The following is an 18,236-nucleotide window of genomic DNA, read 5'->3' as shown; positions in this document are numbered from 1 at the left end:
CTGCGCTCTCCTCCGCGGCTCCAAAGCTTCCCCCCTCTGCCACCTGCAGTCTCTGCCCGCAAAGGGGCTTCCTAGTGTGTGGAAACCTTTCCTCCTTCACAGCTCCCTCCCACTGGTGCAGGTCCCGTCCCTATTCTTTTGTCTCTGTTTTTTCTTTTTTCTTTTGCCCTACCCAGGTACGTGAGGAGTTTCTTGACTTTTGGTAAGTCTGAAGTCTTCTGCCAGCAATCAGTAGGTGTTCTGCAGGAGTTGTTCAACACGTAGATGTATTTCTGGTGTATTTGTGAGGAGGAAGGTGATCTCCACCTCTTACTCTTCTGCCATCTTGAATGTCCCCTCAGAAGCTGAGTTCTTGAATGAAGTCTTCATGCTAAAGAGAAAAAATTCAAATCATTCTTCTAAATTAATTAGATCCATCAAATTTCATAGAACTTGGATTTTCTATGTTGATGCTGATATTCACAAAACCCTTTAAACACGTACCCCTGTTTTCATCTGTTTGTCCTTTGTTCTTTTTGGGTTTGTGGGGGTTGGTGGTAAAGTAGGTGTGGAGAAGACACACCTTCTTGGCTTGCCATAAATGAAGGTCAACAGTCTTATTTCTTCTCAAAGGAATATAGGCATTCAGAAGTGTGTTACTACTTGAGCAAATGTAAGCAGAGGTTCTCAGTTCATAGGGCCCATTTTTCTTGGGGATAATTATGTAAATAACTGGAACTTAAACATATTTCAATTGCTATTACTTGAACATGCATACTTGAGTAGGGTTTTTCATGACTGAGAAAAGAAATCTGAGGCCTGTGCATTTGCAGCATTCAGTAACATAAATGCTCATTTCTGAACCGTGATTGTATGTTGTTTCACAGCTCTTGCTGATACATGCTCAATTCCTGTCATGGCCTGGATGGTGTGCTTTGGGCTGATTACATTTCTACAAACTATGCAGATTCTAGGCATGGCCAATGTATAACAATGAGGCATATATATATATATATAGTGTGTGTGTGTGTGTGTGTGTGTGTGTGTGTGTGTGTGTGTGTTAGCTAGATGTAAACTTCCATCAGATATTTGACTAAAATACAATATTTTTCTAAATGTTTAAAGCCATATTTGCCAGTTTAGATTCAAATTTGCTAATGTAAAGAGACAATTTTCCAAGCAAACAGGTGTGCACTTTTCTCTTTTGACTGAAAGTGGACATGTCCAGGGAGCACTGATTTTGTTGCAAAAAGTGATATAATAGAGAAGGAACCACAGAAATTAGGGCAGAGGGGAGTGTGATTGGCAGTTTGATGAGGACTAAAATCCACACAGAGATCGGAATTTCTCTCTTCTGGCAGAAAAATCAAAGAAACAAAACCAAAAGCAAAGAGCTGGCAACATGCAGAGGATAGATAGTTAGGTAAGCAGATGATAGATGATAGATAGATAGATAGATAGATAGATAGATAGATAGATAGATAGATAGATAGAGATAGATAGAGAGATAGATAGAAAGATAGACAGATAGATAGCCACAAGGGTATTGTAATTTCCCACTTTTTTCTATTCCATTAAGACTATTAGAGGTGAGTAGCATATTTCAGAATAGCAGGGAGCCAGGAAAGAGCTATGATAAACCCTAGGTATAGGAATTACTTAAAATGTCTGAAATCCTTTACCCTACCCCCTCCCCACTGTCTTTAAGGAAAAGTCCAAAGTCCCTCAAGCGGCTGTAAGTCCTGAGATGATCCAGTCCCTACCTACTCTTTAGCCTCATTTGTGACGTTCTTTAAAAAATTGTTCTGCTTCTGTCAAACTGACATTCTTTCAGTTCCTTGCATGGCCATATCCTCCATGGAATCTGAGTATTCACACAACCTAATATTTCTGATTTTTGACCCTGTTCTCTCCTCCCACGCTTATACTTTCACATAGTAAAATGCTATTTGTCTTTCCGGTTTCAGCTCAAGAGTCACTTTCTCAAGGAGGCCTTCCCTGATCTTCCATCTCCCTGATGAGTCGAGGCCTCCCCACTATGTGTTCCTATAGCAATCTAAACTTCTCCTTCACAGCACTCATCGCTTTTGAAACCACCTGTTTAAAGTCTGTCTTTTCTATTATACTGTGAGCTCCATGTGTTCATTGCAATATCCAAGAAACTCACCTGGTTTGTGACCACATTTTTGAATGTATCAAGACGTGAAGCCAAGTAGAGAGGCTCCAGGGAAAGTGAACACTTGTATGTAAAATGTGAGGAATAATACATACTTACAGGTTGTTGTTGAAATAAGTCACGTAAAACATCTACTGAAGTTTCTGGTAAATGGGCTAGTCAATTTTTAACATTAAGTAGCTTTGAGTTGTTTTTACTGGAATTAAATAGCATAGAAATAATAAACACTTATATATCTCTACTTGGATGTGCCAGAAGTCCTTAAACTCAGCATATTAAAATCAAACTTAAGATCTTTTTCCCCAAGCTTGTACTAATCTGCTATCATCAGCCTCAGTGGATGCAAGCACCATGTCCAGCCTGGATAGCCATCCTCAACACCTCTGTCTTCCTCCCCAGTAGCCAGTCCTCAATAAGACCTGATGACTATTTCTTCAGTCCAACCATTCCTCTCCATCTCCAGGTCTTCCTTCCTAGTCCACCTACCATCACTCATTCCTGGACAGTACAGTATCTTCGTAAGTAGTCTTCTTGTTCCATGCACACCTTCTCTCTAAGTCAGTTGTCTCGTTGTAGCTATAGTGATCTTTTAAAAACTTATGTGTAACCATGTCACACACATGCAGCTTTATATTTTTCAGTTTCCAACAGAATAACAATGTTAACAAGTAACATGTTATATAGCACCTTATGGTAGTCATTATGTACCAGACACTGTACTAAGCGCTTTGTGTATTTCAACTCATTTAATCCCCACAATAAGTTGGGTTCTTATATGGATTTGGTCCATTGTAGAGAAACAAGAGCAGAGGGGTTGAGCAGAGCAGGCCACATATACTTATCACTCTTCAGTCTTTTTCTAATTGGGAGAGGCAAGGCAGAGACAGTGTAGAGCTAACAAAGAGTGTTGACTCAGGAAACTGACTGCCTGGCTTCAAGACTGTTCCCTTATGAACTAAATGGGGATAACAATAGCACCTCCTTTATAAGGTTGTTGTATCAAATGAATAAATATGAGAAATTACCTAACACAGTAATAAAATTTAATAAAAGTTATTGATATTGCTTTAGGATATACAGCCGTCCCTCGGCATCCACAGGGATTGGTTCCAGGACACCCTTGGAAACTAAAATCCGTGAATGCTCAAGTCCCTTATATAAAAAGTTGTAGTATTTGCATATAACCTATGCCCATCCTCCCGTATACTTTAAATCATCTCTAGATTACTTATAATACCAATGTAAATGCTATGTAGATTGTTGTAAATACAATGTAAATGCTGTATAAATAGTTGCTGGCACACAGAAAGTTCAAGTTTTGAATGTGGGAAATTTTTGGAATTTTTTTCCAAACATTTTCAGTGCATGATTGGTTGAATCACTGATATGGAACCCATGGATATGGCCTAAATATATATATATATATATATATATATATATATATATATATATAAATCTTGTTAAAACAGCATGAAGGACCTTGAAAATAAAGGGCCTGTCTACCCTTTCAACCTCATCTTTTGTGGCTTTCCCACATTCTCTTTACTCATTCTTTTCTGGTCTTCTTGCTGTCTCTCAGAGAATCATGCCCCTTGCCATAAGAAACAAGTTCCCTAATATTCTCTAACAATCCCTACCTTTCCTATTTAACTCTTTATTTTTTTAATTTTTTTTTATTTATTTATCTTTGGCTGCGTTGGGTCTTTGTTGCTGCATGCATGCTTTCTCTAGTTGCAGCGAGCAGGGGCTACTCTTCGTTGAGGTGCTCAGGCTTCTCACTGTGGTGGCTTCTCTTGTTGCAGAGCATGGGCTCTAGGCATGCGGGCTCAGTAGTTGTGGCTTGCAGGCTCTAGAGCGCAGGCTCAGTAGTTGTGGCGCACGGACCCAGTTGCTCCACGGCATGTGGGATCTTCCTGGACCAGGGATCGAACCCGTGTCCCCCGCATTGGCAGGTGGATTCTTAACCACTGTGTCACAAGGGAAGCCCCCTCCTATTTAACTCTTAAGTATGTTTCACTTCTCAGCTCAGATGTCACTTACACTTGGAAGTCACTTACCAACCACAGGCTAGTTTAGATCTCACTGCTCTATATTCTCAGTTTACCCTGCAACTTACCTATGATTTGCTCATCACAATTGCAATTTTGTATTTATTTGTGTGATTTCCTAATTGTCAAACTTTCTCATTATAAGATTCACAGAAGCAGGCACCAAGTCTTGTTATATTCACCATTGTCCAGTGAGCCTGATACATATTTGTGTTCATGAATGAATACACATATGTCTCCACTATCTGGTACTTGTGATAGAAGGGGTACATTTCTGGTTTAAAAACAAACTTCACTCAAATTTCTTCAGTGTGGTTGTTGAAGATGTTAAATTCATGGAGGCAGATATAGGCTCTTCTTGTGAACCTCCAGGTAACTGAAACCAAAGATGCTGTTGGTTTTGTATTCATAGCTGAGGGTAAAAATCAAAGGCTGACTTTTTAAAGTGAACTTAACTTTGGAGCTGAATATGGATTTTAGTTGTATTGTAAATCTCTCATCAAGATCTAGGAAAGATACTCCTTAATCTTGGATATTTTTCCCCATAAATCACTCTTGAGAAATTATTTAGCTAAATCATGAAGCAGAATTTTATCTGTCCTAGTAGAAGTTACCAATAAAGCAGTTCATCTCATAAGGGATAAAAGTTCTGGTGAAAGGATTAGAGAAGAAATGTTAGCACAAACAGAACAAAGGGGTTTTCATTTGTACTAGGCAATCATAAAGGGAGTCTAAATCCTGATGAATCTTTTGCTTTCTTTGGAAGCAACTGGTCTGTTAGGCATTTAATACTCCAGTCCCATGTGGTAGAAGCTGTAACAGTTTTCTACACAACCAACATGTTTCTTATGCAGGTGTGAACAGATGAAATTGTGCATCTGCACAGATGAGATGAAAAAATAAACCATTGAAAATCTGAGCTAAAAATGGCCATATCCATTTGGCATAAGCAAACATAATACCATGGGAAATGACACAGGATATTAAGTTCAGCAGTTTCCCTCCAGTCTGGGACTCATGTCTTTGCTTCTTTGAGGTAGTGTGGTGGTTATTCTTGGGTATGTATGAAAGGCTTTTTTCCTAAAGCTTCTCTATTATTTCCTCTACATAATAAAATCCCTGGTCCTACAGAGAATGTAGATGAAGGATTAGGAAGAGGAATATTTAATGAAAAGATATCTTCAAATGTAGATGTAAATATAAGCCCTCGCATTTTCTGAGGCAGCTCATGTCCTTTGCACCGGCCCCAATATTAATTGAGTTCATTATTATGATTGGACAATAGCTTTCCACTAATGCACCTTGTCAATCAGCATTTGAGATAAAGAAGTTTAATGTCTTTTGTCATAAAAAGCAACATGTTAAATGAGTTCCTTGGAAGAAGGAGTAGTAGTAGATTTTAAAGAACACTTATTAATTTATAAAAATTGACACCAACAGCGTTAGAGATACATGGGAGATGGAAAGAAATAAAAGACCAAACAAAGTTAATGATAACTTAAGAATTGTTTTCTATTAATCATTTTTTTTAATAAGGAAAAATACCATGTATATATTTGTTTGAGTAAGCCATATACAGTCATTTGTGATTACAGGAATTATATGGACTGTTTCCAAATATTTATGCCAGAAATTACAAATCAGATAAAGCTTATTACACCCTTCATGGGGCTTGAAACAATACTATGAAAATAGTCACCCACACCTGAGTTCACATCAAAATGCATTTTTTTCTAGGATTGCACTGCCACTCCACCCTAGTTTGGTTGGGTGCCTTTCAATTCCATGCTCACAGCAGAATATCCTTTATGCATATTGCCTTCGATGAGACTTTTACTATTCCAGCGCTCATGTTCTGGGTTCCCAGCCATGTCTGCAGGGTGAACTTCTCTACCTCCAGAAAAGTTAGAGATGGAAGTCTTTCTTCTGCAGTCACATGTTACGTGTTCACATGTTCTTTGGGTTCTTTTGTACAATCACATATATTTTCTTTCAGTCTTGAGTACAGTTGGCCCTTTTATCTTTAAAATACTCATTCTAATACAAGTAGTAAAGTTTAGTTTGTCCTGTATCTCTGTTATAAATTATAGCCTGGAAAACCAGTACAGCCCACACAAAACACCATCCAACTGTCGTGTAGACCTTTGGTTGTTGTTTCTCTTATTATGGTTTCTCCTTTTTTTTTTTTTTTTTTAGAATAAGTCTAAATTCCTTACTATGATTTACAAGGCCCTAAAGGATCTGGCCCTGGCATCTTCCCTAATATATTTCCTGTCTCTCTCCTCCTTTCCTGCGGAACTCCAGTCTTCTTTCATTTTTCAAATAGATCTCCTTTTTCCTGCCTCAGATCTCTTTCTTCCTTTGCTTGGAACATGATTACCTCCAACCTTCACATGTGAGTCTCCTAGATAAAAATTAATATTCTCAAGGATGCTTTTCCTGATCATCCTGCATATAGTAGATTCATTCTTTTATAGTACTTAATATGACAATATATAATTAATTCATTTGTTTATTCATTTTTTGGTTTGAATCTCCTAGTGAAATACAAATTCCCTAAAGGCAGTGCCTGTACATGCTTGACCACCACAGACAAGATCCCAGCATCTATAATGTCTTGCATTCGTAGTTGTTTGATAAGTACTTTTGTGAACTTGGGAATGTTAGGAATAACTTCTTAGCTAAGATAAAGTATTCTTCATTTGAAGAAAATTCTTTTAAGCAAAAATGAAATTTACAAAACTGATAAAGTGCATTATGATATCAACATCTCCATCTAAGAAAGGAGTATATGACATGTACTGCATAGTGACATCTGCCTGTAAAGTCCAACTTTGTGTTTTAATTGTACTATATCTCATAAACAATTACAGCATAGGAGGAGAGCAACTCATCCTGGGAACTAGGGACAAAGTGATACCAAACTTAGCTCTTAGCATGGGCTGTAAGTCCCTAAAGTGAGGCACGAACTCAAAGCTTGGAAAGTGTGATAAGATATGACATTTTGTTTTAGTGTCTGTCTGCTACATCCTCAGTCCTGGCATGATGCTGGCACGTTATAGGCGCCCAAAGATAAATGAATCCATGCAACATCTCACAACTTGGTAACCTTTATTTATAATTAAGCTATTTTTATTATTGAAGTTAGTCATCTTTTTCTTGCTAAAACAACATATTGCTGATTTTATATCAAAAGTCTGTAGGGAAACACGATTCACTTTACAGCCAGTTTTGCTGAAATGTATTGGCCCTGCAAAGCAAGAGATATTTACACTTTGAAATATTCATTGTCATTTACGCTTCACAAACACAGTAGTTTTCCTTAGCTGTTTCTTGGCTTAACCAGTCCCCAAAGTTGAATAAATGAAAGGAATGGAATGTGTATGAGCATTAAACTACAAGCAAGGTGACTTTTACTCTGTTCTCCTGCAATTATTAGTGAACCACTGTTTTGTCTAGATAATTATTTTCCTCATGAATTATTATTGGATTATGAAGTAAAGTAATTCCATGAAAAAGAAAAATGTTCCCAGTTTAAAGTCTTCCCAAACCCTTAAGTAAAAATGCTGTTACAACATTATTTCACCTGTTAAATTTCTGAAATTAAAAACAGAAAAGTAATACAAAGTAATGGTAAGGCTGCTATAGATATGGTATTCTAAAATATTGCTAGTGGGAGGGAAAATTTGTATAACAATTTTGAAAGCAATTTAACTATATGTACCTTAAAATTGTTACTGTGTTAGGAGCTAGTAATACCCCTTCTAGGAGTTAATAAATACAGATAGAGTTGTATTTCTAAAGGTTTATATACAAAAATGCTCATCAAAGCATTAGTAAGGATAACAAAAAGGAAACAGTATGTTGTCTAAATATTAGGGATACAGCAGTATAAATAATGACATATGCCTATGATTTAATTCTGAACTGCCATTCAAATGAAAGTTTATACTTAGAAAGACTATTTAAGGATATAGGGGAAATGCTCAGTTGGTAAAGTTAGGTGAAAAAGGTAGGAAATTAAGAGTAAATAGAAGAGGTAAAAAATCTCTCTTTTGTGGAATCTAGCCTGTAGATTTGTTTAGTTTAGCTTGCATGGTGTTAATTGTTTTAACTAGTTGCCAACATTTTAAAAACCAGGATATACCTCTTTAAAACAACCTTACTTTCAGGTCCTCCCTAAAATCCTGGAGATTTGGCACATTCAGGTCACACCCACCTGGAAGCATCAGTGGTCTGGAGATGAGGAGGCTCAGCTCCCTGAAACCTGGCCTGTGCTTTCTGGTTGGTCACAATCCCCAGTATGCCTAACCGTTGCCCCTCACCCGTTGCCTTACTCGCTTGTGAGCTCTTGGCTCTTATGCATCATGATCAGTTTTGCAAAATATGTATGCATATGCACGAAATGTTTCCAAAACTTCTCTCAGGGTGGTAGGATAATAGGTGAGTTCCATTTTCTTCTTTATAGTTTTTGTATTTTCCAAATTGTATAACAAAAACATGTATTGTTTTTCTGATTAGAAAACAATGACTTATTTTTTTATTTTCATTTTTAAAAATTCAAATATAGTTGATTGAGAATATTATATTAGTTTCAGATGCACAGCATTGTGATTCAGTATTTTTACAGATTATACTCCGTTAAAAGTTATTACAAGATAATGGCTATAATTTCCTGTGTTATAGAATATATCCTTATTGCTTATCTGTTTTATACATAGTTCATATCTTTTGATCCCACAACTGTAATTTGCCCTTCTACCCTTTCCTCTCACCTTTGGTAACCACTTGTTTGTTTTCTGTATCTGTGAGTCTGTTTCCATTTTGCATATATATTCATTTGTATTATATTTAGATTCCACATATAAGTGATATCACATAGTATTTGTCTTTCTCTTGTGTGATTTATTTCACTAAGCATAATATTCTCTAGGTCCATACATGTTGGAGCAAATGGCAAAATTTCATTTTTTTATGGCTGAGTAATATTCCATTGTATATATGTACCGCTTCTTCTTTATCGATTAGCCTGTTGATGGACACTTAGGCTGCTTCAATGTCTTGGCTATTGTAAATAGTGTTGCTATGAGCACTGGGGTGGACATATCTTTTCGAATTAGTGTTATGTGTTTTTTTTTTTTTTTTTCTGGATATATACCCAAGGGTGGAATTGCTGGATCATATGGCGGTTATATTTTTAGTTTTCTGAGGAACCTCCATACTGTTTTTCATAGTGGCTCTACCGATTTACATTCCCATTAACAGTGTACAAGGGTTCCCTTTTTTCCACAACCTTGTCAACATTTGTTCGTTTTGATCATAGCCATATTCTATCAGATATTAGGAGATATCTCATTGTTGTTTTGATTTGTATTTCTCTGATGATTAGCGATGTAGAGCATTCTTTCATGTGCCTGTTAGCCATCTGCATGTCTTCTTTGGAAAAATGTCTATTTAGGTCTTCTGTCCATTTTTTTGTTTGGGTTGGTTTTTTTTTTTTTTAATGTTGAGTTGTATAAGCTTTTTTTATATTTTGGATATTAGGCCCTTGTTGGTCATATCATTTGCAAATATTTTCTCCCATTCTGTTGGTTGTCTTTTCATTTTGTTGATAATTTCCTTTGCTGTTCAAAAGCTTTTAAGTTTTATTAGGTCCCATTTGTTTATTTTTGCCTTTATTTCGTTTGCCTTAGGAGACAGATACAGAAAAATATTGCAACAATTTACGTTAAAGAATGTTCTATGTTTTCTTCAAGGAGTTTTATGGCTTCAGGTCTTACATTTAGGTCTTTAATCCATTTTGAGTTTATTTTTGTGCTAAGTGTGAGGAAATGTTCTAATCTAATTCTTTTACATGTAGCTGTCCAGTTTTCCCAGCACCACTTATTGTAGAGTCTCTCTTTCTTCATTGTATGTTCTTGCCTCCTTTGCAATAGGTTAATTGACCATAAGTATGTGGGTTTATTTCTGGGCTCTCTTTTCCACTCCACTGGTCTATGTCTCTTTTTGTACAAGTACCATGCTTTTTAAATTAGCTGTAATATAGTGTGAAGTCTGGGAGTGTGATACCTCTAGCTCCCTTCTTTTTTCTGAAGGTTGCATTGGCATTTTGGGGTCTTTTGTGGTTAAATATAAATTTAAGGATTATGTGTTCTAATTCTATGAAAAATAACATGGATATTTTGATAAGGATTACATTAAAACTATAGACTGCTTTAGGTAGTATAGCCATTTTAACAATATTATTTCTTCCAATCCAAGAATATGCCAAGAGTATGGGGTATCTTTCCATTTCTTTGTATCATCTTCAAATTCCTGCATCACTGTTTTGTAGTTTTTAGAGTATAGGACTTTCACCTCCTTGGATAAGTTTATTGCTAGGTTTTTAAAATTATTTTTGATATGATTTTAAACAAAATTGTTTTCTTGCTTTCTTTTTCTGACAGTTATCAGAGTATAGAAAAGCAACCGATTTCTGTATATTAATCTTGTCTCCTGCCACTTTGGTGAATTTATTAATCCTAATAGCTTTTAGGTGGAGCCTTTAGGGTTTTCTATATAAAGTATCTTGTCATCTGAAAATAGTGACACTTTTACTTCTTCTTTTCCAATTTAAATGCCTTTTTTTTTCTTATCTGACTTCTGTGGCTAAGACTTTCAAAATATGTTAAACAGAAGTGGTGAAACTGGGCATTCTTGTCTTATTCCTGAATTTAGAAGAAAGGCTTTCAGTTTTTCACCATTGTGTATGATGTTAGCTGGGGTTTTGTCATAAATGGCCTTAATTATGTTGAGATATATTTCCTCTGTACCTACTTTGATGAGAGTTTTTGTCATGAATGGATGTTGAATTTTGTCACATGCTTTTTCTGCATCTATTGAAATTATCATGTGATTTTTATCCTTTCTTTTGTTAAGGTGGTGTACCACGTTGATTGATTTACCAATGTTGAACCATCCTTGTGTTCCTGGAATAAATTGAACTTGATCAAGGTATGTGATCCTTTTTATATATTGTTGGATTCTGTTTGATAATATTTTGTTGAGGATTTTTGCATCTATATTCATCAAAAGTACTGGTCTGCAATTTTATTTTTCTGTAGTGTTTTTGGTTTTGGTTTCAGAGTAATGGTGGCCTTGTACAATGAATTTGGGAGTGTTTTGTCCTCTTCAATTTTTGAGAATATTTTGAGAAGGATAGTTATTAGTTCTTTTTATATGTTTGATAGAATTCCCATGTGACGCTGTCCAGTCATGGACTTTTGTTTGCTGCGAGTTTTTTTAATTGATAAGTTCAATTTCACTACTAGTGATTGATCTGTTCATTTTGTCTGTTTCTTCCTGATTAAGTCATGGTAGGTTGTATGTTTCTAGAAATTTGTCCATTTCTTCTAGGTTGTCCAATTTTTTGGCATAGAACTGTTCATAGTATTCTCTAAGGAGTTTTTGTTTCTCTGTGGTATCAGTCATTATTTCTTCTCTTTAATTTCTCATTTTGTTTATCTGGGTCCTCTCTCTTTTTTTTCTTAGCCTGGCTAAAGGTTTATCAATTTGTTTATCTTTTCAAAATATCAGCTCTTGGTTTCTTTATTCTTTTCTATTTTTTTAATCTCTATTTTATTTATTTCCTCCCAGATCTTTATTATTTCCTTTTTTCTGTTGACTTTGGGCTTTGCTTGTTCTTATTTTTCTGACTCATTTAGATGGTAGTTTAGGTTGTTTATTTGACATTTTCCTCATTTCTTTAGGAAGACTTGAATCGCTATGAACTTCCCTCTTAGAACTGCTTTTGTTGCACCCCGTAGATTTTGGAGTGTGGTATTTCCATTTTCATTTGTCTCAAGGTATTTTATGGTTTCTGCTTTGTCATTCACCCCCTGGTTTTTTAGTAGCATATTTTTTAGTCTCCATGTGTTTGCTCTTTTCCCATTTTTCCCTCTGTAATTGATTTCCAGTTTCACATGGTTATGGTCAGAAAAAAATGCTTGGTATATTTCCATCCTCTTGAATTTGTTGAGACTTGTTTTGTGGCCTGGTATGAGATCAATCCTGGAGAACATTCCAAGTGTACTTGAAAATAATATATATTCTGCTGTTTTTAGATGGAATGTTCTGTAGGTAACTATAAGTCCAGTTGATCTATTGTGTCATTTAAGACTGTTGTTGCCTTATTGATTTTCTGTCTGGATAATATTTCCATTGATGTCAGTGGAGAGTTAAAGCCTACTACTATTATTGTATTCCTCTCAATTTCTCCCTTTATATATCATATTATTTGCTTTATACATTTAGGTGCTCCTCTATTATGTGCATATACGTTAACAAGTGTATTATCCTCTTTTTCTATTGTTCCCTCATCCTTATATAATGCTCTTCTTTGTCTTTTCTTATAGCCTTTGTCTTAAAGTCTGTTTCATCTGATATGAGTATTACTACCCCCACTTTCTTGTCATTTTCATTTGCATGAAATATCTTTTTCCACCCCCTCACTTTCAGTCTGTATGTGTCTTTAGCCCTGAATTAAGTGTCTTGTAGGCAGTATATGAAGGGTCTTGTCTTTTTATCTGATAAGCCATCTTATGTCTTTTGATCAGAGCATTTAGTACATTGATATTTAAAGTAATTACTGATAAGTATGTACTTATTGTCATTTTATTGCATGTTTTTGGTTGCTTTTGTAGGTCTTCCCTGTTCCTTTCTTCTTTTTGTTTCTTTTGTGGTTTGAAGGAAACTTTGGTTAACTTTAGTAGTATGCTTGTATTCCTTTCTTTTTCATTTTTGTGCATTTGTTTTAGGTTTTTGATTTGTGGTTACCATGCAGTTTATATATGTTGACCTATAGTTATACCTACTTGTTTAAACTAGTAGTTATTTTAAGTTCAAACACATTCTAAAAGATCTACCTTTTTTACTCCCATCCCCCATATTTTGTGTTTTGATGTCTTATATCTTCATGCTTATCCCTTTAATGTAGTTATAGTTGCTTTTACAATTTTTTCTTTTAATTTACATACTGGCTTGTTTAGGTGGTTGATCCTGAGTACTTACTATATATTTTCATTTCCTTGAGGGATTTTCCCTTTCCTATAGATTCTTACTTTTTTATTTATAGAAGACCCTTTAACATCTCTTTTAGAGTAGGTTTAGTATTGCTGATTTCTTTTAGTTTTTCCTTGTCTGAGAAATTCTTTTTTTTTTTTTTCACTTATTCAGAGACATTTTTTTTAAAACATCTTTATTGGAGTATAATTGCTTTACAATTGTGTGTTAGTTTCTGCTTTATAACAAAATGAATCAGCTATACATAAACATATGTCCCCATATCTCTTCCCTCTTGCACCTCCCTCCCTCCCACCCGCCCTATCCCACCCCTCTAGGTGGTCACAAAGCACTGAGCTGATCTCCCTGTGCTATGCGGCTGCCTCCCACTAGCTATCTATTTTACGTTTGGTAGTGTACATATGTCCATGCCACTCTCTCACTTTGTCCCAGCTTACCCTTCCCCCTCCCCGTATCCTCAAGTCCATTCTCTGGTAGGTCTGTGTCTTTATTTCTGTCTTGCCCCTAGGTTCTTCATGACCATTTTTTTTTCTGGATTCCATATATATGTGTTAGCATATGGTATTTGTTTTTCTCTTTCTGACTTACTTCACTCTGTATGACAGACTCTAGGTCCATCCACCTCACTACAAATAACTCAATTTCATTGCTTTTTAGGGCTGAGTAATATTGCATTGTATATATGTGTCACATCTTCTTTATCCATTCATCTGTTGATGGACACTTAGGTTGCTTCCATGTCCTGGTTATTGTAAATAGAGCTGCAATGAACATTGTGGTACATGACTCTTTTTGAATTATGGTTTTCTCAGGGTATATGCCCAGTAGTGGGATTGCTGGGTCGTATGGTAGTTCTATCTTTAGCTTTTTAAGGAATCTCCATAGTGGCTGTATCAATTTACTTTCCCACCAACAGTGCAAGAGGGTTCCCTTTTCTCCACACCCTCTCCAGCATGTATTGTTTGTAGATTTTTTGATGATGGCCATCTGACTGGTGTGAGATGATATCTCATTATAGTTTTGATTTGCATTTCCCTAATGATTAATGATGTTGCGCATTCTTTCATGTGTTTGTTGGCAATCTGTATATCTTCTTTGGAGAAATGTCTGTTTAGGTCTTCTGCCCATTTCTGGATTGGTTGTTTGTTTTTTTGATATTGAGCTGCATGAGCTGCTTGTAAATCTTGGAGATTAATCCTTTGTCAGTTGCTTCATTTGCAAATATTTTCTCCCATTCTGAGGGTTGTCTTTTGGTCTTGTTTATGGTTTCCTTTGCTGTGCAAAAGCTTTTAAGTTTCATTAGGTCCCATTTGTTTATTTTTGTTTTTATTTCCATTTCTCTAGGAGGTGGGTCAAGAAGGATCTTGCTGTGATTTATGTCATAGAGTGTTCTGCCTATGTTTTCCTCTAAGAGTTTGATAGTGTCTGGCCTTACATTTAGGTCTTTATCCAGTTTGAGTTTATTTTTGTTGAGAAATTCTTTATCTCTCCTGTTCTAAATTATATGCTGCTGGGTAGAGTATCATCTGTTGGGATTTTTTTCCCTTTCACTACTTTATATCATGGCCCTTCTGGCCTTCAAACTTTCTGCAGAGAAATCAGTTGATAGCCTTATGGGGATTTCCTTGTATATGACTCTGTTTTTCCCTTGCTGCCTTTAGAATTCTATCTTTACCCTTTGCCACTTTAAATATGATATGTCTTGGTGTGTGTCTATTTGGGTTCATCTTGTTTGGGACACTCTGTGCTTCCTGTACCTGAAAATCTCTTTCCTTCCTCAGGTTTGGGAAGTTTCAGCCAAGATTTCCTCAAATACATTTTTGATACACTTCTTTTTCTCTTCTCCTTCTGGAACACCTATAATGCAATTGTTGGAACACTTTAATGTTATCCCAGAGATCTCAATAGATTGCTTCTTTTTTTTTTTTTCATTTGTATTTCTTTCTGCTGTTCTGATTGGGTGATTTTCATTATTCTGTTTTCCAGCTCACTTGTGCATTATCATTTAGTGTGCTGTTCATTCCTTTTAGTCTTTTTAAAAAAAAATTTAGCTATTGAATTATTCATTCTTGATTGGGTATTTTTTAAATATTTTTTTAGTTCCTTATTAAAAATATTCACTGTTTAGGTCAATTCTTTTCCCTAATTCAGCTAACATTCATATTACCAATGTTTTGAATTCTTTAACTGGTAAATTGTTTATTTGTTTCATTATTTTTTCAGGGGTTTTCTCTTGCTTTTTCAATTGAGAGTAGTTACCCCACATTTCCATTTTGCTTCATACTGTCTGTCTGTATGAATTTAGGTGAAACAGTTACCTACTGTGGTCTTGAAGTGGTGTTCTTGTGTGGGAGTGTCCTTATACAGACTGTGTGTGACCAGTGCCGTCTATGGGAGAGTTGGATTTGATGTGGATGCCAGTCCTGTTTTTCCTCAGAGTGTGCTGGCAGCTATCACATTGGTAGGGGGTTGAGCTGGAGAAGGAGGGGCTAGAGCCAGTGCTGGGTGTGAGTAGGAACTTCCTCTCTTGTCAGGGGTGGGGTCTGATCCCAAGTTGCTGAAGCAGAAGTCCTGAGTGTTGGGCTCTAGCTGGCTTTGTTCCAGTTAAGTGTGCATTTTTCTCTCTCCCTGCACTGGGACCTTTGCCCTAGAGGAGGGGAGTGCTGAAGCAAATGGGGCTCGTACATAGACCGAGGTCTGATGTGCTGCCTCTGTAGGTGTCTGCAGCCCCACTCAGAGGCAGCCTCAGGTGCAAGTCTCCTTTGTCTCTCAATGCTGATCACTGCCCTCTGGCTTCCATCACCCCTGCTCTCTTGTGGAACTGATCCACAGGGCTGCTGCATCCCATGGGGACTCTTGGCAGGTATTAGGAGGTTAGCTGTGGTGAAGGGGCCACCATCAGAGATTGGGCCGTTTCTGAGGTGCCGCTTGAGTAAACACCAGCAATGACCACCATCACCCTACCCAGGCTCTGCCCAGGGACCAGGTCACCTTTGTGTCCCATGGTCGAGTGTTTTCCCCAGTCGTGGATGCCCCAGGTCCATTGCTGCACTGTGGCATGGATTGAATGGGGCTGAAGCGTTCACTCAACTTGGGGCAGGCTTGTGGCAAGGTGTTTCTGGGAAACCTGGCAGCAGGTAGGGCAGACGCTCCTCCACCCTGCCTCAAGGGCTAGCCCACATGTGTGCTCCTCGTGAGTGGAGTCCAGGCTTCCCCAGCGGCACTCCAACCAGCCAAGGGGGCTTGCCTTCTCCTCCACATAGGACCCCAAGACTGGGACACCCAATCTGTGCCTCGACCCACTCACTCCTTAGGGTTGGTGTGTGTAAGCTCCTTTTTCTTCTGAGTCCCCTCCCAGGGGCACAGGTCCTGACATGACTACTTTTCTTCCCTCCCTACCCAGTTACCTGTGGCTCTTTCTTACAGCATTTGTTGTCCAGGAGTCTTTCTGCCAGGTTCCAATCAGTTTTCTGTAGAATTGTTCCACATGTGGCTGTATTTTAGATGTGTTCATGGGGAGAGATGAGCTCCATGTCCTCTTACTCTGCCATCTTGACCTCCCCAGCCAAATAACTTATTTTTTAAATGTAAATCATTAAACACTATAGAGGCCCATGTGAAACAATTATAAATGGCAGATGTTAACATTAATCTTAAGGAAAATTACATTCCTGAGTCCCTTAGCCAAAATAATGGACCAGGTTATTGATGCTTTTTTCATGCACAGTGTTTTTTCCCATTATTTAATAAAAACAGCTTATTGAAATCTAAATGATATGAAACAGTCTTACTAGACTAAATTGCTTTTGTTTGCTTGCACAGTGTTATAACTTCACCTCAATTCTAAATAAATAATAGCCTCACCTTTAAGAAAACCATTTTGCTCACTGTTCAAGTAATAAATATATCTGATAATAAGAGGCAAAGGAATGAAACTGTTATCATTCATATCTTTGATTGTGTGAAAGATTTGTTACATTTTTATTAAAATACTAGTGGATTAGATAAACTAACTGCAGTGGAAGGAATATGCAATATCCCTGAATTGGTGATATTGAACTCCTCCCTTCCCAGTTTTATTGAGATATAATTGACATACAACGTTGTATTAATGTAAGGTATACATAAGGTATACATAATGACTTGGTATACATATATATGGCTAAACAATTACCACTGTAAGTTCAGTTAATATCCATCACTACATATAGTTATAAGTTGTTTTTTGTGTGTGTGTGATGAGAACTTTTAAGTTCTACTCTATTAGCAACTTTCAAATAACTGTACTGGTAAACATAGTAACCCTGCTGTATATTACATCCCCAGCACTTACTTATAACTGGAAGTTTTAACCTCTTGACCATCTTCATCCATTTCCCTACCCCTCACCTCCTGCCTTTGTCAACCACCAATCTATTCTCTGTTTCTATGAGTTCTTTTTTTTATTCAGATCCCACATGTATGTGAAATCATACAGTGTTTTCTCTCTGGTTTATCTCACTTAGCATAATGCCTTCAAAGTCTATTTATGTTGTTGCAAGTGGCAGAATTTTCTTCTTTTTATGGCTGAATATTATTCCACATTATTAATAATATCTCTATCTATATAAACATATACATATATATATATTCAAAAATGCCAAGGCCAAGTAACACAGAGAAGGTTGAGTAACTCTTCTCGATCAAAAATACATTGCAATTAAATGCAATGTGTGACCCTAATTTTGATCTTGGACCATCAGAAAAATAGTTATAAAGGTCATTGTTGGAACAATTTATAAGACTTGGAATATGGCCCATGCACTAGATAATGGTATTACATCAATATAAAATTTCCTGATTTTTATGATTGCATTATGGCTATGGAAGAGAATGTCCTTACTCTTTATAAACACACCATGAAATAGATTAGTAAAGGAACATATTATCTCCTACTTACTCTTAATAGGTTCAGAATAAATAATTTGCATACA

The 18,236-nt window shown here is 36.6% G+C and overlaps 1 long non-coding RNA gene across 2 annotated transcripts in view; it reads left to right on the top strand.

The window, feature by feature from the left end:
• Window positions 1–18,236, top strand: part of LOC309624581 — a 102,550-nt gene that overhangs the window by 31,403 nt on the left and 52,911 nt on the right. For both annotated transcript variants that reach the window (XR_014242029.1, XR_014242030.1), the window contains one exon: window positions 11,122–11,196. This is a non-coding gene — a long non-coding RNA (uncharacterized lncRNA). The remainder of the gene's footprint in view (window positions 1–11,121; window positions 11,197–18,236) is intronic.

Source organism: Balaenoptera borealis, assembly GCF_965194805.1.
Source record: "Balaenoptera borealis genome assembly, chromosome: 2".
In the NCBI taxonomy this organism is placed as follows: domain Eukaryota; kingdom Metazoa; phylum Chordata; class Mammalia; order Artiodactyla; family Balaenopteridae; genus Balaenoptera; species Balaenoptera borealis.
Note: the sequence above shows the minus strand (reverse complement) of the source record. Positions and strands in the feature narration are given on the sequence as shown.